Source organism: Bombus bifarius, unplaced genomic scaffold, assembly GCF_011952205.1.
Source record: "Bombus bifarius isolate JDL3187 unplaced genomic scaffold, Bbif_JDL3187 scf7180000009832, whole genome shotgun sequence".
NCBI lineage: Eukaryota > Metazoa > Arthropoda > Insecta > Hymenoptera > Apidae > Bombus > Bombus bifarius.
This window is the reverse complement of record NW_022885363.1, coordinates 183656-209449: the sequence shown is the minus strand read 5'-3', so window position 1 is coordinate 209449 and position 25794 is coordinate 183656. Positions and strand designations below refer to the sequence as shown.

The window sequence follows — 25794 nt, the reverse complement described above, 5'->3', positions numbered from 1 at the left end:
CAACTTTATGCGACTGATTCTGAAATAAACGTAGTTTAGTCGTCTGTAAACGTGTAAGTGTCGATTGTTTCTAAAGCGTAATAGTCGTGCGTAGAAAAATGTGATTCTAGGAGATCACGAGTAAGATTTAGTAGAACGTTGAATCTGATCGATAAGAATTCCAAGACACGTTTGACAAACGAACATTTTCGAGCATCAATGATTCTTGCACTAAACCTATGGTCGATTGAAGTATAGGTAAAACTCGTACCAAAGTGATTAAAATTAAAGGTGCATACAAAATTGCGTAATTCTTTATAGAAATTCTCTAGAAATGCAAATTTCAAATATTACTAACTGGTCATTTTGATCAGCATGGTAAATAGTTGTAATATTAAATTTGACGCGTAATTCGAGATTGTCATCCGAATTGAAAGAAACGTTTAATAAGTCTTGACTTCTGTTTTGACTAATTCGTTTTTCAAATACGGGACATATCGAGGTCGCACATTCGATGTCTATTCCTGATCCTTTGGGCGCGATCCTATTGACCTTCGACCTTCCAAGTCAGGCAAATATACATATTAGATATCTCTGTGTATACGTTTAGGAAGTCGTGTATGCACGCTGTTCCCGTTTTCTCGCGAAATGTAGAATTCTGCGGTTTCGAATGCATTATCCCTTGAAAAGTAACGTCCTCGTCTTCCATCTACCTCTCACTCCTTTTTTCACTATATGTGCACTTCCGTTTCGAGGTAACTTTGTTTCCAACTAGTTCCTACCGCCTTTTTCTTCAGACTCCAGACGAACTTTTGACGTTGCACTACGAGCGTTTTCGATTTTCGAATGTTACGAATATTGTTGTTTTATTGTTTCAACTTTAATCTTTTAAACGCTTCTTTTTTATTTTTATTATTTTCTCCTTAAATCTCTCTAAATGTACGTTCCAGAGTAACATAATGAAGCAGTTGAAATAACTTTAATCTTTTGAAGCTTCCATCAAAGAAAATTACGTTTTTTTATTATTTTACAAATCAAAATCAGGCAAATGTAATTAAATTAAATTATAATTGATTTATTTGTCTTTTTCGGGAACGTAATTCGTAATATCATGAATTTAAAGAACATCGGATGAAATTCCATCCATAATAAATTTAATTACTGCTATATTTATTACACATCTGTTAAGAATTAATTATTCTATATCTATATCTCAATCTTTTACTAATATATAATATAAATATAATTTAGGAATGTCTTGCAGTAATAAAAAGTTATATTGCAAACGAGTCTACAAAATTACGACCGTTTTGTTATGTCAACAGTTCTCTCTCGCGCGGAGAAAGGTTTTTTGAGGAACGTAGATACATATTCGTATGGTTGGTACATGTGTAAACGAACTATCGTGTTGCATCGTCGGGGGTTTTGTTGACAGTAGCGTAGACGTTGACCTTTGGCAGCAAAACAGTTTTCTAGGCGTGACGCTGTTTCCCTCAAGGTAAATCGATTTCGCGCGCGGTTTCAAAATTTAAATTTAAACATTAAATCCCGTCACACTGCCGAAATTTCTAGTTCGGTTTCTACATTCGGTAAAACGCCAGTGGTTTGCTTGTCAGATGCAACCGTTAGTAAGTTCGTTAAGGTTTGTACAAATAATCATAGGTTGAAAATTTTTACATTTCAGCCTTCCAATTTTTGAGTTCGAATCTTCGCATCTTTAGGTCTGAATTTTCGATTCTTTTTTTTTTCAATTTTCAAGTTCGGATATTCAAATTTGTTTAATTTTACGTCTACATCTTTCGATTTTGAACTTTGCACCCTTATGTCTCTTTTTAGACGAATCTCGCAAAATCTATACAATTCTTGTTTAATTTCCTCTTTCCCTGAAAACCTTCAACACATTAAATGTCGCTCCTAGAAGGCCGACACTAAACTTTCTGTTTAGGTGATATCGATATACCAAACGTTTGTCTTTTGCTTGTACAGGATGGTTGGTAACTGGTGGTACAAGCGGAAAGGGGGTGATTCTACGCGAAAAAAGGAGTCGAAAATATAGAATAAAAATTTTTCGTTTGAGGCTTTGTTTTCGAGAAAATCGACTTTGAATTTTCGCTCGGTACGCGTGCGGTACGTTATAACGGATCTTATAACTTAATCTTATAACTTATAACTTAATCTTTTGCTTATATATTCTTTTTTTTAATTTTTCCATCGAGACAACAACAATGAGATCCGTTATAACGAGACGCAATAAAGTGGGCGCGTACCGAGCGAAAATTCAAAGTCGATTTTCTCGAAAACAAAGCCTCAAACGAAAAATTGTTATTCTATATTTTCGACTTCTTTTTTCACCTAGAATCACCCCCCTTTCCGCTTGTGCCACCAGTTACCAACCGCCCTGTATAGCGTATTATTACTATATATGTAATATATTTATAGTATATTATTATAGTATATTAATATTATTATAATACAGATGTATCTTTACACATCATCTAAATGAAAAATAAAAGAAAATGAACTCCGCATTTAGCGTGCTAAAGGTGCTTTCAACTTAACAAACGCATATGCGTTTTAAAAGAATCTAATTATTCGTTGAGAACGCTCACTAATGAAAAAGTATTTTTGAAACATTGGCTAAACTGCATGCACCCTTATACGAAACATTGTCAAATCGAAACCGATGTTCCGGAACTATTGCGAATGTCGGATATGTCAAACTGAACTTAGCGAAAGTCCTTGGTGTTGTCTTGTTGATCGAGAGACTATTAATCTAACGTTGGCATTATTTCAAAAGTAACTTCTGCTTTTCGCTTATAAATGGCTGTACTTAGCGTTTCGCTGCGTCGCGGAAAACCACCCAACGTTATAATAGTAAACTTGTCATTATTGATTATGTAATTTCTCAATTTAACAACGAACCTCATTATTCCTCTATATATTCGTATTTATTTCTGTCGAGAATAATCAACTTCTTCTATTTTTTCTCCTTCATTAGGAAATTTAAATAACGAGGATCCAATTAATATTATTATCCTTTATGGAAGTTTATCGTTTTTTTGAGGTTTTAAATATTTCATTCGACAAACTTTCGTCAAATTAGACAATTTTACGAATAGCAAAGAAACATGTTTTAAACTGTTTTTAGTTAAATATACGTAAAGATTTATGAAATATTTCGATTTCATTCTTCTAACTTATCGAATAACATTGCATCGAGCCTTTCATTTTCCAGCTTCGATATTGTCGCTGCCCTAAGTTGAGGTTATGTTGAGTTGGCAACTAAGTGATTGCGGATTTTGTCATTATCACCTAATGACAAAATCCGCAATCACTTAGTTGCCAACCCAATAGCATCACTCTGTCAGGAATTGAAACGAATGTATGAAAGGAGCTTAATATTAATTTTTACTATAAACAGGATTTGAGATCATTTTTTGTTAAGTTTAAAAATATATTTATAAATTAATAAATGTATTAGAATTCAGATAGAAGACTTAAAAATTAATATTATAATTAACGTCCCGTCTAATTCCAGCCATTTTACAAATCTCTTCTGATAAAATGTAACTCACGGCAAACTAAGTCGATGATCGCAATAAATTATGTTCGAACAAGTTATGTTCAGTGGTTAGCTTTCCTATCGATTTCGACGCGGATGAAGATCTTTAACGGGGAAATAGACCAAGGCGAATTTATTGGTAGGATCTCGCGTCTGTGCTGTATTTATAAAATTTATGGAAACATCTAAATGGAATAAAGATTAATATTTAGGAACGGAAAATGCATAGAGTGCCTTTAGAGTCTAATATTATTTATGTCTACCTTTTCTTTGCGTTTCGATACGAGCGAAACTTTCTAACACCGAAGGAGAATAAATTTCTTGATAGAATCGTTTAAATTTGTTCTGTAACCTATTCACTGAAAAATGTTCATAGACGAAGATTCAATATCTCAGAGTAAAGTGCACAAATGGGTTATACAAATGGGCGAATTTACAATTTTTGGAAAGTGGTTATAAAATTCTTGTTCAATCAAAAGCCTGGCGACTATAGCAATTCGAGGTAGGAGATGAAAGAGCTGAAAAGTGGATATCAATAGGCAGGAAAAGCAGCATGAAAAATGTTACTTTCTCGGCGTTTTTAACCCCATGAATCCTCCTCTTACATTTCGCTTCTTCTTTTTCCATATTCCTCAAACTTGCGTGTATCTTATTGTCATTTCTCTTTTCTCTCTATTTTTATTTTTCATATAGCTACGATATTGTCAACAAGCGATTGTTAACTATCCATTTTTGAAGTGTCTTTACGAAATTGGAAGCTACGATGGCAAACGTCCTTTCCAGAAATCTTTGGATTATTCAAGAATACGAGCTGCAATCTCAAAGTAATTATTGTTTATACGCGCCATCAACGATGCTTGTGAAATGCGCGAGGATCGCAGGTAGTTGAAAATTTCCTGTGTTGAGGCTGTAAGGAATTTTTTTAACGTTGTCTCTAGATCTTCTTCCACCGTCTTACTCGCTTCTTCCCTTCTATAACACATTTTTCTTCTTTCTTCGTCTCTCTGTTTTCCCTCCATATGGTCCCCTTAACAAGGTCAACCTACCGAGGCTATATTACCATTACGACGTATAAGTTTAGGTTAATAGTTTCTCATTTTTATCCCTCTTTCGTGTGCTAAACGTGAAAAAGCACGACTCGCGGCTAGGAACTAGGCTAGCGATGACGGTTGAAAGTTGGAAGAATTTCAAGTGCTTGCTTCGATTCTGTCTTCATGGCCAACACATCTTTAGCGGATGCGAGTATATTTTTTAATATAAACAGGATTTGAGATCATTTTCGTTAAGTTTAAAAATATATTCGTAAATATACTCGATTGCACAAGGATAAGATTTTGCACAGGTTAGCATTCAGATAGAAGACTTAAAAATTAATAGATACCATCTTTCTGTAATGTTCCCCTGTGTCATGAGACGATGTCACGAGACATTTCACGTTGTACTACTTGCAAAACAATTCGCGATTAAACCAACATTATTGGTTAGTTTTATCACGTTTAAATGTTGATTCAGATGGTAAAGTCAGGTAGAATGATTTTTGTAAGCGATTCTTAAGGCGATGTTCGTATTAGGTTTCTTTCCGAAAAGTTTCTTTCGTTTTATAAGGTGATAATAGGTGAACGACAATTTCTGTTTTGTATTATTTTATTGAATTAGGTATGATTTCTACATTATTACGTTCGTGCATAATTTAATAAACTAATATAAAACAAAAAACATTGCGCGTCTACTATTTCCTTATAAAACAAAAGAAGCTTTTCGGACAATCTAATATCAATCCAAAACTAATATAGAAGCGAGTTGTTTTAATTTAATTAGCTATTTTTCACGTCGGTCGTCTTTTTCTTCACTTGGCCCGTAAATAGGGCGCATTTTTTAAATTTTCAACTACTGATTTTCTAAAAGATGACCACCTTTTCAAAACAACTTCCAGTAGCGTGAACTGAGTCTTGTACTGCACTTATCCTTTTAATTAAAGGTATGATAAGCATATCATAGTTATTGTTTTATTTATTCTTACACATATGTACACCAATATTACAAAGTTTAGAATTACTAAATGTTTCACAGAATATAACAATTTAAAGGAAAGAAGTAAACACAGAATACTGGTATTTTAGAAAACTTTTTAATATACAGGGTGGTTGGTAAGTGGTGGTACAAGCGGAAAGGGGGTGATTCTACGCGAAAAAAGAAGTCGAAAATATAGAATAAAAATTTTCCGTTTGAGGCTTTGTTTTCGAGAAAATCGACTTTGAATTTTCGTTCGGTACGCGTGCGCTTTATCGCGTCTCGTTATAACGGATCTCACTGCAGATCGTTGTCTCGACTGACGTTATTTTTTTAATTTTTAAAATTTTTAAATTTTTAAATTTTTATTCTATATTTTCGACTTTTTTCGCGTAGAATCAGCCCCTTTCCGCTTGTACCACCAGTTACCAACCACCCTGTATAGGTCAAAGGTAAAATGGAGAAAATCATTTAAAAACTTGTACTCCGTGCTGTATATTTTGATTTGTAGTAGCACAAACGCAGTTTCTATTTCAACTAATCCAATGTGTTCCAAATATCCCAATAACCTACCATTCTGATTTGTAACGAGTTTGTGCAACTGTTGATGGAATTATCGTAATGTTTACATTAACCGAGTAATTTGCTATCCTCTGTTAGAATTCCATCAACATTGGATATCCAACTAGTCTGGCGTTAAACGCGTTTAATAATCACCGTTGTCACGCATGGAAATCGTTGATTGCTTGCGCGTTTATCATAGAAACACTAGCGATTACCACATACTATTTGTTTACGTTTGGAACGCTGCACCGTGTAGTGACGCGAGACACACAGTCTGTAGACCACTACGAACACGTTGAAAACAAGGACGATACGCAACTGATCTCGTACATATGAAATGGAATATCAAACGTTAATTCGATTTTTCTACTCTCGATTCCAACAAACAGCTTTTTCGTGATTCGTTACGAATCGTGCGATACGTGTGTTTGCGATGGGTATCGCTAGACAAAAATGTTTTTGAACGATCAATGATTTACCAACTAATACTACTGACGAATTGACAAGTTACCGGCAATAGGTTACACGACTTGTTCTCTGTAATTTTCAAATTTATATTCTGATGGATAAAAAGACGATTCATATATTTATTACTATCATTGCTCAACGCGCTCCCAGGGCCCGCACATTTTTAAACGCTGCAGAAATGTGCTTGCCAAGCTATGGGACGCATGTACAGGGTGGTTGGCAACTGGTGGCGATTCTGCGCGAAAAAAGAAGTCGAAAATAAAGAATAACAATTTTTTTTTTTTAATTTTTCCATCGAGACAACGATCTACAGTGAGATCCGTTATAACGAGACGCGAGAAAGTGCACGCGTACCGAGCGAAAATTCAAAGTCGATTTTCTCGGAAACGAAGCCTCAAACGGAAAATTTTTATTCTATATTTTCGACTTCTTTTTTCGCGTAGAATCACCCCCTTTCCGCTTGTACCAACCACCCTGTATATAGATTTTTCATTTGCATTTGATATTATATTCTGTTAGAATCTAATCTCGAAATTAAGATTAATAATCTGTGGAAGACACGATGTTTATGTTGAAAGAATATTGTGTGATCTTTAGTAAACAAAAATTACAGGAAATATAAGTGAGTGTTGTGGAATGTTGACAGTTGGCTAGTTATTCTCAGACTCACTGACTTAGCGACCCATGGCCCCTGAAAAGATTTTCGACCCCACTCTCTATGCAGTAATGAGTGTGACCTGTGTAGATGCTGCGTGGCGGCACGTGCTACGGAACCTTCTAGCAGCTTCGCGATACAAAGCGCTACGCCGTTGTCACGACCGGCATACTTCAAATCCGACGGACTGACGATAGAGATAATAAAGATGTGGCGGCACTCGGCGACAATGTATATCGCTGAAGTGCCTAATGAACCATCAACATCCCAACGGTCCTTCCACCGAAGGTTCTAGAAGAAAGAGCACGTGGCAACGATCGCGGACGCCTAGCAAATGCATGGACGGTGGGGATGTTGAGGGATGACAAAAGAAAGTAATCGGATCCGATCGAAAGTAAAATCATAAGAGTCAGTCTTAGAAAGTCACGCCTAGAGTTCGGAAGTAGATTGTAAAGTGTATTGATGTTAGAAAAAAAATAAAGTTTTCTTTTTTATTTTTTACCTCAAATTCCTTTTTTATTTTGTTATTTTACGTGACATCGTCAAAGCGCGACACCGACGTGCCCGATGTTCCATCCATATCCTTACGCTCCTTCCGCCGAATTCTCGAAAGAGCATACACGCGCCAGCCGCCGCGGTACGTCGAATGAACGCACGCTAGTGGGGATATCGAAGGGCAACGAAGGGAAGAATCCGTTCGATCAATCACCTCATCTGTATAAGACTAATATCGTTGTATTCCAACATATTCACATAAAGTATTTGTGGTGGAATTGTAGAGGATTGATAAAACGGTAACGAGAACTTGCTGTTGCAACCCGTCAAATATATTTCAAATAAATGAAATTAATTATAAATAAATATAGACACAGTCGCTCGTACAAACGTATTCGCAAAGACAGTGTATAATCGCTCGCAGATAACTCGAAGATATTAATCGAGAGCTCGTATAATAACTCGTATCATAACTGCTAATAACTCGTATTATAATTAATAATAGCTGATTCGCTGGCGATCGCGTCTGTTTATTTATATTGGTAGGAGGAGAGTCGGAAAATTCAGATTCGTCTTTGTTCGACGTTTGTACGTATACTAACGATCTTAATACTCCGAGGCAAAACAACAACATTATTTAAATTGTCCTCTTACTTAAATTGTCATGTGCCGCTACGTATTTTTAACACTAGAACTACCACATCAATTAAATTCACTGGTTTTATAATTTTATTTTAAAATTCCTACTTCATGTTATTTTTCCCCGCAATGGTGTAATGACTTTGGCAACGATGACTAAAAGAATCCTCTTATTTAATCCTCTTATTTAAATTGTCATGTGCCGCTACGTATTTTTAACACTAGAACTACCACATCAATTAAATTCACTGGATTTATAATTTTATTTTAAAATTCCTACTTCGTGTTATTTTTTCCCGCAATGGTGTAATGACTTTCGCAACGATAACTAAAAGAATAATACAACGAATTTTATTTTGTTTTTTATATATTCAAACTGAAAATAATTTTGTATCGAGGCTACTTATACCAGTAGCAGTCGAAATGACTGGTACTTGTCAGTGTAAAAAGGTCCTGCAATCTGTTTATCGAACCCCAATTAACCAGTTTCCTCGTTTTCTACAACTTGCCACGCGTTTTTCAAATTTTTACCGCGTATCATTCAGTACGATGATGTCAGTTATTAGGAAAATTCCGGATCGATCGCTAGAAATACCACAGCAGTCAAAACGACTGGTTCTACAATTTTATAAATGTGCCAACCCTCGTTTAGGTCGATCATGGTCCCAGATGGATTAATAATACGAAAAATGTACTACATAACATGGAATTCCTTCTGTCAGAAAGTAATAAACCAATAAATATAAAAATATTCTATTATTACGTATTTTTTAAAGTCTAGTCATTTTAACTGATTTTGGTAGAAATAGCTTCGTGTTAACTATCGGTAGTTCTAGTGTTAAATATTACTATATATTTTATACATCTATTTATTATGTAAGATTTTCCATGTTTCAACTATTATTTATTTCACAAACTTGAATAATGCTTTCGAGTGTAATATCTGGTAAAGCATTTTTTGTTATAAATTGTCAGTAAGAGATAAGAAAATGTAAACGACATTTAAAAAGCTGTTTCCTTACAAATTAAAACACGAACTTTGAAATAAGAAAATGTACAACAATAAAACGCTTTATAAAATACGGTAGACGATCGGCATAGATCTACCGATATACTGACTGATTGTTTTCACATGCTTGGAATATCAACATTCAGTTGTTTTGCTAATCATTTGTCACAAGAATGCTCGAGGCTTCATTATCCTGGTAACGTAACAAAAACAATTGTCTCCGGTTGCTTGAGTCATCGGTTCAGTCGAAAAAACATGAAAACCAGATATCTCGTGACCCGTACGCAATGTGTTAATATCATTAATTCACGACGTTTGATTTGTAAGATTTCACTAATAATATTAATCCAATTGTACAAGAGCGTGGCGAAGATCATTTTTATTTTTAGTGAAAAATTTCAATTTTCTTTTTCTTTTCTTATCTTTCTTTATTGAAATACGAGACGGAATAAAATCGCTTTATCGTTTTCATGGAAATTTATTTGAAATGCTGGTTTATTTGCAAATAGAAAGAAATCGTTGGCGTTTGTTTGACGTTCCCCTCCCGAATCGGATTTAATTTGTGACTCGATTGAATGAAACGCTTGCTCTCTACTCGGTCACACTACTACGATGCTCTATTTGTCTTGAAATTATCTTATGTCGTTTGTATCAGGTTTGCTTAGGGTTTAATGCTAGCGGAAAGGTCGTAGAATATTTGACAGTCGTAACTAACTATCATATCTTATATATTTAGTAGAAATGGAGAAAGTATAATGAAATGAAATGCTAAATTCTATCCCCAATTCATCAGTTACAATCGTTAGTATATATTATCTTTTTACTTTAACTCAGGCTTTTCATCATTTTACTACAGTTCCTCCATTTAAATCTCTAAATATACATACGGACGTACAGAAATTACCAAAAATATTGACACACCGTTCAACTTATAGAATTTGCATACTAATTAATTAGCATATTAAATTTCGTTTCTTCTAGTTTCTTCACTTTCATATGACTAAAAGAATTTGATGCTATGAGAATGAAATGTAATACCACATAAAAGAATGAAATAGGAAAAACAATTAATTGGAAAATATAATAAAGAAAATATGTGCTAACATTTTTGCCACTCGCTTTATGTATTATGTTGTGGCAAAAGTTTCTTTCATTTTACAAGGAAATATTCGGTTGGCAACTAAGTGACCTCCTAATTTTTATTAATTTCCCATTATCACCTAACACTTTGACCGTCACGCCGAAATCACATGTTTCGCTCAGGACGCCACGGGAGTATTTTTATTATTCAAAGCATATAATGGCAAAATAATAATAAATTGACGATGTAAGACAACATTCTTCACCAATGGACCGGTTATCTTATTGGTGGTCTCGGGTGACCACCGTGGCGCCTTGGTAACAGTTGATAGCGACATATTGTAACGAAACTTCGTTTGTTTCAACAAACCATTCGCATTCGTTCTTTCGTTGTAAACAAAACGTGCAGAATATATTGTTGAAACGTGTACAAGATATTAGTAAACGGTATTTGTTCATTCTATATATAATAGTAAGGTACGTTCGCACTTCTAACTTCAATTATATGATTATAAAGCAGCGTTTACGATTATTTTCTGAGGTGTGTTTATAATAATATTCGTAGATTACCCCTGAAAGATATGGATGCAAACACAGTACACCGTTAGATGCAACATTTGTTCTCATTTTTTTTATTGATGTTCTAATAAAAATGTTTAATTGCTCAATAGGGTACTTTTTATTTCAAAGTATCTTCTATTTATCGGTTATATTCAAAATGCCCCAACTGTCAATTTTCGTTCAATTTTTACAATTGTAAGAAGTTGAAGCGCTCCGGTCACCAATGACCAACGTGGCAGTCAAAGTGTTAATGACAAAATCCGCAATCACTTAGGTGCCAACCCAATAATAGACGCACAACATTTTTTCTTTTATATTATTTTATCGAATTATGTATGATCCATTTCCTTCTATCAGAACCATCTAATACTAATATTTCCACATAATTTATGTCTATAAGATGCTATAACGACTAAAGATCTAGAATCAATTGTCAATCAATGTAGAATCTACAATCAACTGGATAGTTTATCCTAACATACTTCACTGCAATTGTTTCTCCCTTTCTTCCTGCTCTTCTGTTTCAATCTGATCGATTTGAGAATTGACTGCCACCCAACGTACAAGATACCTTGGTACTCTAAACCGATTCTTCAAACGCCCGCTACGAAGTCTGTTTTCAAAGCAAATAGCTCGCGGCGTGGTCTCGCCTCTATTTCCTCGTTGCGATTCCCAAATTCTCTTTCCCCTCTTCTTTCGATCTCGATCGTGACTTACGAGTGTGTTTTTACCAAGAATACGGCGCCACTAACTTCACAGCTCTTTCGGATTTCGCGCCGGTCCAGTGCCAAGAGTTTCGTAACCGACGCGGCGGCTGTCGCGCGGATTCGTGCAAGTGCCATTGACATCGAGAATGCCAACCGACCACCTGTAGAAACAAACGCTCGAGCCAAACTACTGTCGTCACCGGCTGTCGCTGCTAATTTTGCGATTGTTTCGTAGACGCGAGCCGTCAACCGGCCTCTTCGACCGATGTAGATGATTTGCACTCGTTCGCGAACCTCACTGCTACTCGAAAGTGCGCTCTGGACGATGATTCAATTATTCCGTAGTCTATAGTTAGATTCTGTAGTTAGATGGTGTGAAACTTGGTCGTGATCGTCTGTGAAACTGGTTCATTAACGATGCACAATTAATGGAATCGTTTCGCGGTTAGGATTGATGTTTCTACTGAAAGTAGTATGAGAGCATTATCAGTCAGGCAAATTGCAGTGTCTGGTTCTTGAACGGTTTTACTAATTAATTAGACAGAAATAATAAACGTATTTGTTGCATATTATTTAAGGAATTATTCCTTATGCATATTATTTTTGTCAACATAATTATTGCACTTTAATTCTCGAGCTTTTTGACGAAACAATTTAAAAAGGCAAGCAATGAGGATAGTATGCAGCATACTGTGCTGTGACAAATATTGTTACACCAGGGATAATTGTGTTGTAGTAATAGTAAATGTGTTAAACAACCAATTAGAAGATGCTGTCATAAATTTTTACAGATTAGTAACTTTACGACATTTTATCTAGAAACAAAGGTACATTATTGTGCAAAATTCTTAGATCATCTCATAAACTAAATATACTTTTGAAAAATTCTTCTATGTCTTATCATGGTGTAAACTGAGGAGGACTGTTTCTCTAGAGATGACAATGCTAATTATGTTGAACGAATCAATATTTTTTAAGGTATTTACTGATCCTGGAATTAAAGTAACATCAGGTATCCCTGTATTCATCCTTAAAAATAAATTATGTGGTAAATGTAAGAGTTTTGCACGGTACTGTATATTGTTAACTTCTTCTGACAAATTATCATATCTTACTATCTTTTAACGCTGGATCATAAAATGTTGATAACCACTCAAAGATGAAAGGAAGCTCACTTTGCAGTATTCTTATAGTTTTCTTTCATAGTTTATAGTTTTTATTCTATGTGTCTTTAACCCTTTGCACTGGGAATTTTATTTCAACTTCGTTAGCAGCAGCTGCCAACGCTTTTAAGCGTTTTATTTGAAATTTACTTGGACTAAAAAATAATAACAATTTAAATAAATAAAGGAAGAAAGAAATTCACTTAAATACCAGTTGTATTCATACTGTTGTTGTATTTTCTAATTTTATAATGATATATCTTGAAACAATTTCTCTCGCACGTTTCACAAAAAAAAGTGGGACTCTACAAACGAGCTCCTGAGATGAAAACTGATGTCGAGTCGCACTCGACATAGGAGTGCAAAGAGTTAAAGATTTTAAACACTAAAATTCTTTTCATTATGTTTTATTAGATCATATGATGGACTTTTTGCATTCTTCTTCTCAATTCAAGTCATCGTAATATTGTTCGGTAATAATGTAGAACCGCTCCTAAGTGACTGGTTTTACACGACTATTATGGCTTTAAACTTCGTTGTCGGATTCTTCGTTGAAAACTTGCCAGACATACTGTTTGCTTGAATTGCAGGAATTGTGGCCATTCGCTCGATGAAATCGTTCTGTATCTTCGCGTGTTATCTCGAACGCATGTGGAAACGATCGAACCTTTCGATTGTTCTTAGATCGAATCTCATCGAACACGTGTCTTTGTCGACGTACATGTTTCGCACGAGATATTTCGCCTAGTAAAAAATTTCTCAGCCAAGTGAAAGCCACATTCCTTCTGTTCTTTTATCAAATTTTTCCACTCTACTATCTTTCGAAATTTATAAGCAGCGAAGCATCAGTTTTCTAATTTTACGTGATTTATCATCTGGGTCACACTCCATGTACCATCGATGGCTCACGCAGTAGTTCACATATTTTATAATTTTATATTTATTAGATAAATTCTGTTCCGTAAAGATTATAAAAATTATTATTGTGATAAAAGAAATTAATTATACAAATTATCAAATATTACAGTATGCATTATTATACCGTGAGTGTAAATTTATGTAAATTTACATCTTTATAAATTCGATTACAAAAGTAAAATGTAAATAGAGATTTATTTTACGCTCTAAATTTACATATTTAAGATAATAGATGCGGAAAGAAATACATAGTATAATCTATGTAATAAATATAATAAATATGATCGTGAACCAGAAAATAATATATCCAAACTATCATACGAAATTGAAACGTATTAGCGAAAAATATCTTGCTTAAAGTTTTCAATTCGATCAACGCACGCGTTAATTGGTTTCGTTAACGAATATACGTGTTTCCTAGCTTATCATTTAAAAAACGTTGATTTTCGAGAGAAACCAGAATTGTACGAAAATAGTTTCGACATCGCAACTATAATTCATCGTACTTTTTAATGTTTGAAAACTCGGTAGGAATTATTATCATAACTGGCCACGGAGGAATAAGTCCGCGCACTTCTATTAGTTATTTATTGCTGAAGTTTATCTCATAACATCTTTAAAGTAGTTGCTGTTCAGTTACATTTACGAGCGGTACAATACGCTATCTGTATTTTCCTCGTTTCTTCTGCTGATGTAAGTTACCCATTGCCAAGATATCAGTATAAATGTTAATCTTATCGCATCCTACATATTGCTCCTTTTCTCATTACAGTTTCCACCCATTACAATTCTCCTCTACACCTCGATTCTACACTTTTTGCACCTACATGTTATCAGATAACATTTTTTCTCTTAGAGCGAATTTTTTGTTCGCCATCCTTTTTCTAATCCTGAATCTCGGTGTAGTTTATAGCTGTTTACTTCTAGGTATATATATAGGTAGAGACTTTATGTTTGTGTTTTAAGTATCCTTGAATTTAGTACAGGAATAGTGAGATATTTTGGGTATTCAACGTTTTTAAACTGCGTGCGTTATTTCATTGTTTTAATTCATCAATTTACCTTTCTTCGTAACAAGATTTATGAAATATCGTAACAGTGATACAATTCAGGATAACTATACATTTTTCAATAATGTAGAATAATTTTTAGCCAGTCATCTTATGGACGAACCATTCATTTGTTAAATACATTGCAACAGTTTTAAGAATATATTCGTATTTGTGTTGATATCTCAGCGGTATAAATTCGAAGAGAAAGGAGAACTCTGTACTCAGCATCAACGACAAGTTGACTTCAGCAAGCTTTTTTTTCGTCATATAATATCCTAAAGTAATATAATATCATAAAATGTCACAGAGTCGCATTAATTTCACACCAATAAAATGAATATCAATCATATCGATAAAAGGTTCAAGGTTCAAGCTATGTAACACAGTAGCTTTTCTCATACATATCATATTTGGAAAATGTTAAACCCACTTAAACCAATGATATATTTTTCCACGAAACAAATCAATACAATCAATAGAGTAATCATTTAGGTGAAATTTTTATCTCCAACATCATCGTTAGAAAAATTTATACAAAGAGACACGCACATCTTTCTTCTACACGTTGCTTCCTATTCAAAAAGCATATTTCAATATATTTCATAGAAATATTAAATAATGCAAATGAAATTTTAGCTCGAATGTATCGCAAATACAGTAGAGAATTAATTATCGCGTTTATTAATTTATTAGAGAATTAATCAATTTATTAGCCAGACCTAGCAAAATTGATATTTTTAAATATTTTACAATTGTTCTATCGTGCAACTCTGTACAGTCACGAAGAGTAATGGTCGTCTCTCAGAAATTTCTCTAATAATTGCGTTTCTCTGCCTCAACGATCGCAGTCGCGATAATCAATCCACGCGACACGTGGAGCAGCAGCCCTTTCAGCCGTGAAATATCGTTTCACCGTTGCGCCACGATAAAGCGTTGATTTATACAAGTACTCAAGTCACGGTGTAATCACGATACAATCAAATATCGTTCGCTTTCTTTCGAACAAGGTAATCGTAATAATGTTCGCGAACGTGATCGATCCGCCATACTGTCAAACCTAATTGTAAATCAAAGCAAAACTGCTTCACTCGCATTTGTACGTTGCACGAACGCAGCACAGTCGACAATGGTGGTATTTAAATTACGCATCACGGACGAGGAAAATATATTGTGCGATATTTTATTGATTCGATGTTTGTAGCTTGTCAATTGGGCATATTCGATTCCTATTAGATTGGAAAGCACTCGATCGCTGGCTATTTAATCACAATCGATAATGTGAATAATGTATAGCATAATTGAAACGTATCGAAACATAATTATGTTAATTTAGAACATATAATACAGAATTTCTGTCCCTTTCTCACAATTTCACTTTGACACGAGTGACGTATGTTAAAAATCGAGAATTTTCAGGTATCTGTAAGGATGAATTTCAAGATTGAACTATTTACTAGCATGTAATATACAGGGTAGTTGGTAACTGGTGGTACAAACGGAAAGGGGGTGATTCTACGCGAAAAAAGAAGTCGAAAATATAGAATAACAATTTTTCGTTCGAGGCTTTGTTTTCGAGAAAATCGACAGTGAGATCCGTTGTAACGAGACGCGATAAAGTGGACGCGTACGGAGCGAAAATTCAAAGTCGATTTTCTCGAAAACAAAGCCTCAAACGAAAAATTGTTATTCTATATTTTCGACTTCTTTTTTCGCGTAGTATCACCCCTTTTCCGCTTGTACCACCAGTTGCCAACCACCCTGTATAGTGTTATAACTATTCAATAAAACTCTATTATTTAACAATGATATTGATAGCCGATTCTCTTGTTCAGATAAGGTCTATAAATATTATAATATAAATATACAAGAATTTAAAATTGTTTTTACTTTGATAAAAAGGAGTTAGTAAACCTTGTCGAAATTAGACACTTGGATATTTTTTTAAAGCACTTTGGATCTATGTGAAAAGATGATCACACAGTACAAACATTGCATATCCTCGAGCAAATTACAGTAAATATTTCCTTCTACTAATATAACATTAGAATTTGTAAACAACGAATAAATAAAATTACATATATCTATGCAGTACTTTTAGAAAGCAAAACACTAGACGATAATGAAAGCTCGTAAACTTATTCCGTCCCTACAAATTTATGCATGTCTGTACACATTCTACTTCAATAAACTAGCATGTGAATGGGAAGCAGCGAGCAACACAAGTTCAAATAATAAGGAAATTGGAAGGACATGACAGAGGAAATAGGCATGGTAGACATCGGTACCAATAACCGTAACTCGCTGTTCAGTTCCATCACCGTAACGTGTTTCATCCCATCGAACCCTTGGCCGACATCTCGTAACTCGTTGACACGCAGCCTCTCTTCCGGCGCAAGTTCCTTCGCGACGACGATTACGGACCCACTTGTATCCATTTCTTGGTAGCTTTCCGTATTCTTATCCATCTAACCATATCCATCGCGCCCGACCCCCCATGCAAAACGATCGATCGAGATTTTCTCGCATTTTCTTCAGAAATATTCGAGGCGTTCGCGTGTATCGATAAAGAAATTGGCCGCTCACTCTCGACCGAAGCGGAATAAATTTAGAAATTTAGGAATTTAGAGACACATCGAACGAATTTTCGCGTTTCCTCTGTTCCGGAAACGTCGACGGTCAACGCGGGGGTGGCGTTCTGGTGTGTTCCGAGGTATCTGTATAAAAGGCAAAGAGCCTGGCAATCGACGTTGAAACGTCGCTGACGGAGTAGAGTGCACGGTCTGAGTGGCCACTTAAAATCTTACGGTGACGGAACGCTTTCGTAAATCGAATAAAATTATCCCTTCGAGTGCCTCGTGGCTGAGAGAATTTTTGAAAAGGTGTAGCACGTGGGTAAACGTAACACTATGGAGAAACGATCGTTGTTCGATCGCGTTACGATTTTGAGTGCTCGTGAATTTTACATGCGAATGTTTTATGGTTGGAATCGATATGGAAGTTTTTTTTTTTATTTATTAAAATTTACAATCAATTCTCGCATTGAGAATTTTCAGTAATTTTTTCTGGCGTGGCGCAGTAACATGGCTAATTATTTATAATAAGTTAATACTTATTATAGATAAGTATAATTTATAAGTAAGTATTATAAGTAAATATTACTTAATTTAGATAACTAATTGAATCTAGCGTTTAGGTCTAGCGGGTAGTGTCTCTTCAGCCTGCGGATCTGAGGGGGGGTTTCGATGTTTGTTGACTCTTTTGCTATATCTGTCGCTATATTTTGCTATTTCCTCTTTGACTGTTGGTATCTTGAGGTCGCGATGTATTAGTTCGTTGGTGACATACCAGGGTGCATTTATAATGGATCTTAGCGTTTTCGATTGGAAGCGTTGAAGTATTTCAATGTTGGAATTACTTGCTGTTCCCCATAGTTGGATTCCGTAGGTCCACACAGGTTTTATTATGGTCTTGTAGAGGGTAATTTTATTCCGTGTGTTTAGTTTGGAGCGTCGGCCAGTGAGCCAATAGAATTTTTTGAGTTTGTCCTTTAGTTGTTTCGTTTTGTCTGTGATGTGGCTTTTCCAGGTTAATCCCCCGATATGGAAGTTCTTATTTTTTTTCGCACACCTGTACTGTTATTCTTATATTATATAATTCTGTTTTTAAGTTTTAATACCCTAATCGTGGTATTTATTTAATTTTAAGAACTGTTATAATTTAGTATTGGTATTCGCTGCTCTTATTCTTCTTTCCTTTTAGAAAACTTTTAGTCATTAGTGAACAAATAATGATGTTGTAAAATAACGATTATTGACAATTAGATAGTCAATATATTAATGTTGGTGGAAGTATTTGCAGCTACTGTCTTCAGATTTCTATGCTTTTCCCGATCTTCCTCCTCAGACTTGTGTTTCCAAATTCTCGCAGTTTTCAACATATAGTTCTCGTACTTCAAAACTACTTCGCCATGAAAAATTGAATCTTTATTGATAACTCACGTCTTCGGAAACTTGAGTTTATCACGATCAGCAGAGAGTTCTCGCGGCAGCTTGAACATCGTCATTCAGTAATAGAATATGCTTCTTCTGTTACCTTCCAATCTCTTATACAACTCCGTTTGATACAGCAAGATAGTCCAAAACCTTATTTTATGTTTCATATTCTTTAACACTTTGACTGCCACGCCGAGATCACACGTTTCGCTCAGGACGCCACAGTGTTTTAACACTGTGCCCCGTTAGATGCAAGATTTGTTTTCGTTTTCTTTTTTATTGATGTTCTAATGAAGATGTTTAATTGTTCAATGGGACACTTTTTATTTCAAAGTATCTTCTATTTATCGGTTATATTCAAAATGCCCTAATTGTCAATTTTCATCCAATTTTTACAATTGTAAGAAGTTGAAGCTCTTCGGTTACCAATGACCAACGTGGCAGTCAAAGTGTTAACTTTTTACTTTGCAGTTATGGAAATGGAATGGCAAATAATGTATGCAAATAACAGAAGTAAAAATGCTTCAATCAATTTATATGTAGAAATAATATTTATTTAATCGTTTGAGTGCTATGAACGCATATATGCGTTCTCACACAATCATTCAATTTAGGCTAAAAGTGGCGTTAAAGTGGCATGATAAAAAAGACGTATGGTTGCTATGCACCTTACATTCTGATGATTTTGTTGAAATGAAAAAAATGAATTATCAAACTGGCGAACCAAGGCGAATACCAAAGTGTGTAGCAGATTACAATGACTTGATGGACGCAGTTGATAAAATCCATACGATTTTGAGTTCACTTCACTGCGTTCGAAAAAGCACAAAATGGTATAAAAAATATTTTTTCCTCCTCTTAGACCTCGCTATATATAATGCATATATTCTTTACAAAAGTGCTAATAATAAAACTGGAACGTTTGAAAATTTTCATCTGCTTCTCATAAAGCATATTTTGCAAAAATACCCACCACGCAGAGTAAAGGCTGAAGGAGGAAAAATTTATTCGGACGACCTTCCATTTCGGTTAACGTAGAGGCATTTGCCTACTTTCTGCGTAACCAAAGAAAATAATAAACATTCTTGGCGACGAAGATGCGCTGTTTACGCTAAACATAATCTCACGACTGACTCGCATTACGAATGCAAAAAACGTAACATTGGTTTATGCATTGAACTCTGCTTTGAGATTTACCATACAATACAAAATTATTAAATGTTCGATTTAAAAGATATAATTAAAAACTTTTATATTCTTCGTGTTATTGTTGCTTAATGAAATAAGTGGTCATTAAGGCTTTTCAGGACACTACATAATTTATTTTAGTTACAATCAATATATTTTCCAATGAAAATTCAGTCTGCTCAACTTGCGCTCTTTCGTGAAAAATACGCAGCCCACGGTGTGCTTCTTCGTAAAGAGTGGGCAGTACACGGCGTACGCTTAACGTCGGACAACGCAGCGCTCAAAGGGTTAAATCTTTGTTGAGCGTAGAATTTACATGCACTCTCGCTAAAAAAATTCTTTCTTATTTTTTCTTATTTATTTATTCTGGTATTTGGTATATCATTGACTCATTTAACCTTTCAATTATTCTTGTGAATTTTTGCCGAATTGTTTCGAGTCGATCACCGAATCGTGAAGTTATCAGCTTGCAACGAGAGGAGGACAATGATATTACTAAAGTTAATAAATATTGGAAACTTGGATGGCCTTACGTAATTTTATCCATATACTAATCGTAAACTGTTTAAGTATAGCCCTTTCCCTTAGGAAACGTTAAGTACGTACGATTCGTATCGGTTATGTTAATCACATAATAGCTATGGATCGTGTCTGTGGGAATTTCTCGTTCCGAGTGCTTTTTACACTTAGCATTCGATTAAGCGTTAAATTCGATTTAAACGTAAGCATGCTTAACTAATGCTCTGTTCTATAAACACCATTGTAACACGAACTGTTCGAGATATCGTAAATTTGAAGCATCACAATGTAAATGTTAAATGTTAATGTATTTATGTACAGGGTGCTTGGTAACTGGTGGTACAAGCGGAAAGGGGGTGATTCTACGCGAAAAAAGAAGTCGAAAATATAGAATAAAAATTTTTTTTTTTAATTTTTCCATCGAGACAACAACAATGAGATCCGTTATAACGAGACGCAATAAAGTGGACGCGTACCGAGCGAAAATTCAAAGTCGATTTTCTCGAAAACAAAGCCTCGAACGAAAAGTTTTTATTCTACATTTTCGACTTCTTTTTTCGCCTAGAATCACCCCCTTTCCGCTTGTACCACCAGTTACCAACCACCCTGTACATTATGTTGAAAATGACAACGTGAGTTCGTGCTCGCCATCCATATGCAGATGCGTTGGTTATAAGAAATAGTAACTCGAAGATAATCCTAGTTACGATCGATAGATTTAATCGATAGGCTTAAGATGCTTTTTTGTTTTTATCCCTAGTTTTTGTAAGCGCGTGCAATAAAAGTTTTTGGCTCACAACGATCTGATAGATTTATCCATTCAATAAAATAATAACTATTGTGATCCTACCTCTGAGTATAGAAATAAAAACATGTATTAACATGTTGTTATAATAATGTTGTTGTAATAATATATATATATATATGTTATAATAATATAATGTAATATATATAATACATGTTGTTGAAATAACATGTATTATATATAATTCTTAAACAGTGGTTCGTACATTTATGAAAAATTGAAAGGTGCATCAATTGTACGAAATGCACATAATATTCAAGAAAAGTAAACATAATATTTTGCGAATGAAGCAACTTTGAATGAAATGATTCTTAACCCTTTGCACTGGGAATTTTATTCCAATTTCGTTACCAGCAGCTCTCAACTTTAAGTGTTTTATTAAGCGTTTTATTTGAAACTTAATTTTTATTTATTTATTTATTTAAATTTTACAATTTGTCCAGTAGGACATTTGGTAAAATATTATAGCTTAGTGGTATAATAATATAACATGTGGATGGTTACCCCCAGCAGGGTTCCATCTTCAAAATTTATTTTAACTAAAAAATAAGACAATTGAAATAAATAAAGGAAGAAAGATATTCACTTAAATACCAGTTTGGTCACACTGTTATTGTATTTTGTAATTTTTAAGTGTATGATATATCTTGAAACAATTTCCAGGATGCAATCCTGCTTCTCTCTCGCACGTTACACAAAAGTAGGTGGGACTCGACAAAGGAGCTCCTGAGATAAAAACTGATGATAGAAAATGCTTGTTTTATTTTGAATTTGATAGTTGCAGTGGTCAATTTAAAAAAATGCAATGGGCAAATTTCGAAAAAAAATTCGATTGGACAATTTAGAAGGAATTCACTGTTATAAATTTATTTATCCCGATTTATTTCGAAATACCATATTATGTGATCGAGGAAATTGCGATGTCAGTTTCGAACGCTTTTAAATCACTGCGACGTATATGCGCGACGTACGAATTTCTCGTGCAACATGCACAGTTTCCAGCCTAGCAAAGGATGTCGGTACGATTATGTGGACCGTAATTAATTATCGTGGAATAATTAACACGTTTTAACAGCCGTCTCCGGATTGAAGCTTATCGATACCTGTCATCATTGCGCTAGCTAATAAAGAGAAGTGTCGTTATTCGAGTAACGTTTATGGAAAATATCTGTCCACTAATAAACTTATATCGAGCCCGCACTTTTCATGAAGTTTTCGCGTGAACTTTTCGTGTGAAGTATTCGTGAAGTTTAATGAGATTCATAGGAAGCGAAGATTTATGGATATAGTTAATCTCTAGAGAGAATCTTGTGATTTTCATGTGGAAATTTCCCATAGTTAGATCCTCGTGTTTTCTAACTTTAAATTAATTAATCCTTAGCAAACCATTTACGATATCTGCTTTGTTGCTGTATTATTTCCCTCCTCGTCGTATTCCGTGATAAGTTTAACTATAACAATTTTACATATTCATCAATTCCATAAATCAAAAGGCAATATTTTTTCAAGTTTGCCTTGATTTTTCCTCGTGAAGTAAGCTATCATTTGCTTTGAAGAAGTAGAAGATAATCGCATACCTGAGCCAACTTGTACAATGGAACTAGTGTCTTGAATAACATTTTATAAATCACACATTACAAATTTTCCTGTATTAATAAGTATCTTAGCATAACAAAACAAAGGAAATTCTATAAGTAAATTTTACAAACTCATAAAAGAATTGAATGAAAAATTATAAAATCGTGAAACGAAAGTATTGTAACTCGTAACTCGAAACTTGTCAATTTTTGAAGTTGCTCATTATAAAATTACAAAATAATAAAATACAAAGGAATAACAAAACCACAAAAACAAAAGCTCTAGCTGGTCGATTTACAACATTCTCTAAGAAGTCTACGCTTAGCTTGTCGAATAATCGAAGCATCCAGTCAGAAATCGAATGATTCGACTCCATCTGTTCATCTCTAACGCCCCGGTTATTCTACCAAAAGCTTGTCCTGATTTCTCTAAATCCTGCCATTTATTATTTCCAATATTTTCAGTGAAGTGTGCATTGACGATAAGCTGCGAGAAACTTTCCTGCATCCGTGGAAACGAAAGGGCAACGAGATTTAGTGACACGTTCGTAGGCAGAAATTGAGGAATTCACGCATAGACGTCGAGCTTGTTAATTCTCCGTTAGATATTCGAGCTAATCCAGGTGTAACGGTATAATTCGATCGACTAAGCAGCAGAATAGAGCCGTTGTCTGTGCTACATGGTCTGTTAATGCAATCATTGCCGGAATTTGAGCCACGATAAGTCGCGTCGCTTTAACGAGCTCTCAGAGTCGAGTAACGAAACTTCCGTTGGGATTTAAGTTGAGGATGTAACCTGGGCATCCTCTCACTAATAACGCTACTCCGATGTCATATTTCGTATCGCTTGACACCAGGTTCGATTGCGTCGGGACCTCGTGTCCCGACTCCACGACGCGTTATATCGCGAAAGATTGCGTAATCGAACGTTATTGAGAAAGATATTGCCATCTCGTGTGAACATGGTGATGAAATTTCTGGATTTAATTTTCAACCCCTTCTCAACCCTTATGTGCTGTCCTTGGGATCATTCGTCATCATTTTAAATATGAATGAATTAGTCTTGGAACGACTGTGAAGCTGCTTTTACAGATAATACATCGAGAAGAAATAACTCGATGATACAATAAGTATCGTGTGAAATAATTAATGTCATTAAAAAATTGGTGTTTCTTGAAGAAAGAATTTATACGTCTATCATAAATATGAGGCTGTCAAGAGCCAAATTAATCGACTCCAGCTTTTGTAAATTCCCTAATTTTGAGAACAGTGTTCTTAACACTTAGCCAACCGAATAGGGAGACCTGTTTGACTTTAGCAATGTGTTTTCTTTTTTTTTCTTTTTTGTTGTTATTACCAGTTATTGTTTACCTGGAATTGTTGCCAATTAATTGCACCAATTTTTCTACTTTTATAAAGTACAGTATATAATAAAATACACCAATTTAGCGGTGTTAAAATTAATTAAAAGGTTACACTGTCAGTTATGACTAAATAAAGTTATAATCGAACGATAGCACACTGTGAAAAAATATTAAAATGCATTATGAATTTTTAATTTCACCTTCAAGTCGTGTTATGTACTTCTAGTTATCTTTAATGTTTTTAATTTTACCTATATCTTTTTATATTTTTAATATATACGTTTAATTTGATAAAGAATATGTGAAATAAATTTATAATCGAACGATAGCACACTGTAAAAAAATATTAAAATGCATTATGAATTTTTAATTTCACCTTCAAGTCGTGTCATTTACCTCTAGTTATCTTTAATGTTTTTAATTTCACCTATATCTTTTTATACTTTTAATATATACTTTTAATTTGATAAAGAATATGTGAAATAAATTTATAATCGAACGATAGCACACTGTAAAAAAATATTAAAATGCATTATGAATTTTTAATTTCACCTTCAAGTCGTGTCATTTACCTCTAGTTATCTTTAATGTTTTTAATTTCACCTATATCTTTTTATACTTTTAATATATACTTTTAATTTGATAAAGAATATGTGAAATAAATTTATAATCGAACGATAGCACACTGTAAAAAAATATTAAAATGCATTATGAATTTTTAATTTCACCTTCAAGTCGTGTCATTTACCTCTAGTTATCTTTAATGTTTTTAATTTCACCTATATCTTTTTATACTTTCAATATATACTTTTAATTTGATATTTTGTATAAACAATATGTGAAATCGTCAAATAAAATCATTATCGTAAAATATAATTAACCATTTAAATAATTTGTATACTTCTTCGTTTTTTAAGTAGTAAACTTGGAAAAATGCGCGCTAGAAACGTATAGCTCGTCGTGGCGCGCGCGGTTGGCTAAGTGTTAACATAATTTTTCTCCTATTTTTTATGTTCTGAAAGTGTCTCGTATATATATAGATGTTGAGAGTATTTTGAAATCAAATAATTAAATTATTTTGAAAGTTCTATCTATTATGTAGATATAAAGGGGACAGAGTTGCTTAAGACATTACAATTACCAATTGTAAGGTATTTAATAAATATTGAAAAAATTGATCTACACCTCCCGAAAAACTTACTCAACTCACGATTTTGTCTTACGAGATCTTTTGCCAGATAGCAGGCCTGTTTTTCAATTAGCTAATTATAATTCTTCTTCATCCATCGACATAATATAAATTATATTATTCTTAAAGAATTATTATGTAGATGTTATCTTGATCTATGATAAGTTACGTATCACTAACGTACTTTAACACTAAAACTATCACACCAATCAAATTGACTGGTTTTACAATTTTATTTTAAAATTCCTACTTCATGTTATATTTTTTTCCGCAATGATGTAATGACTTTTATCTTGTT

General features: G+C 34.1%; 1 protein-coding gene across 2 annotated transcripts in view; it reads left to right on the top strand.

Annotated features, from left to right (window-relative positions):
• The window catches only part of LOC117215854 (diacylglycerol kinase 1), a 153060-nt gene that overhangs the window by 476 nt on the left and 126790 nt on the right, over positions 1 to 25794 (top strand). The gene's annotated exons all lie outside the window — the stretch shown is intronic.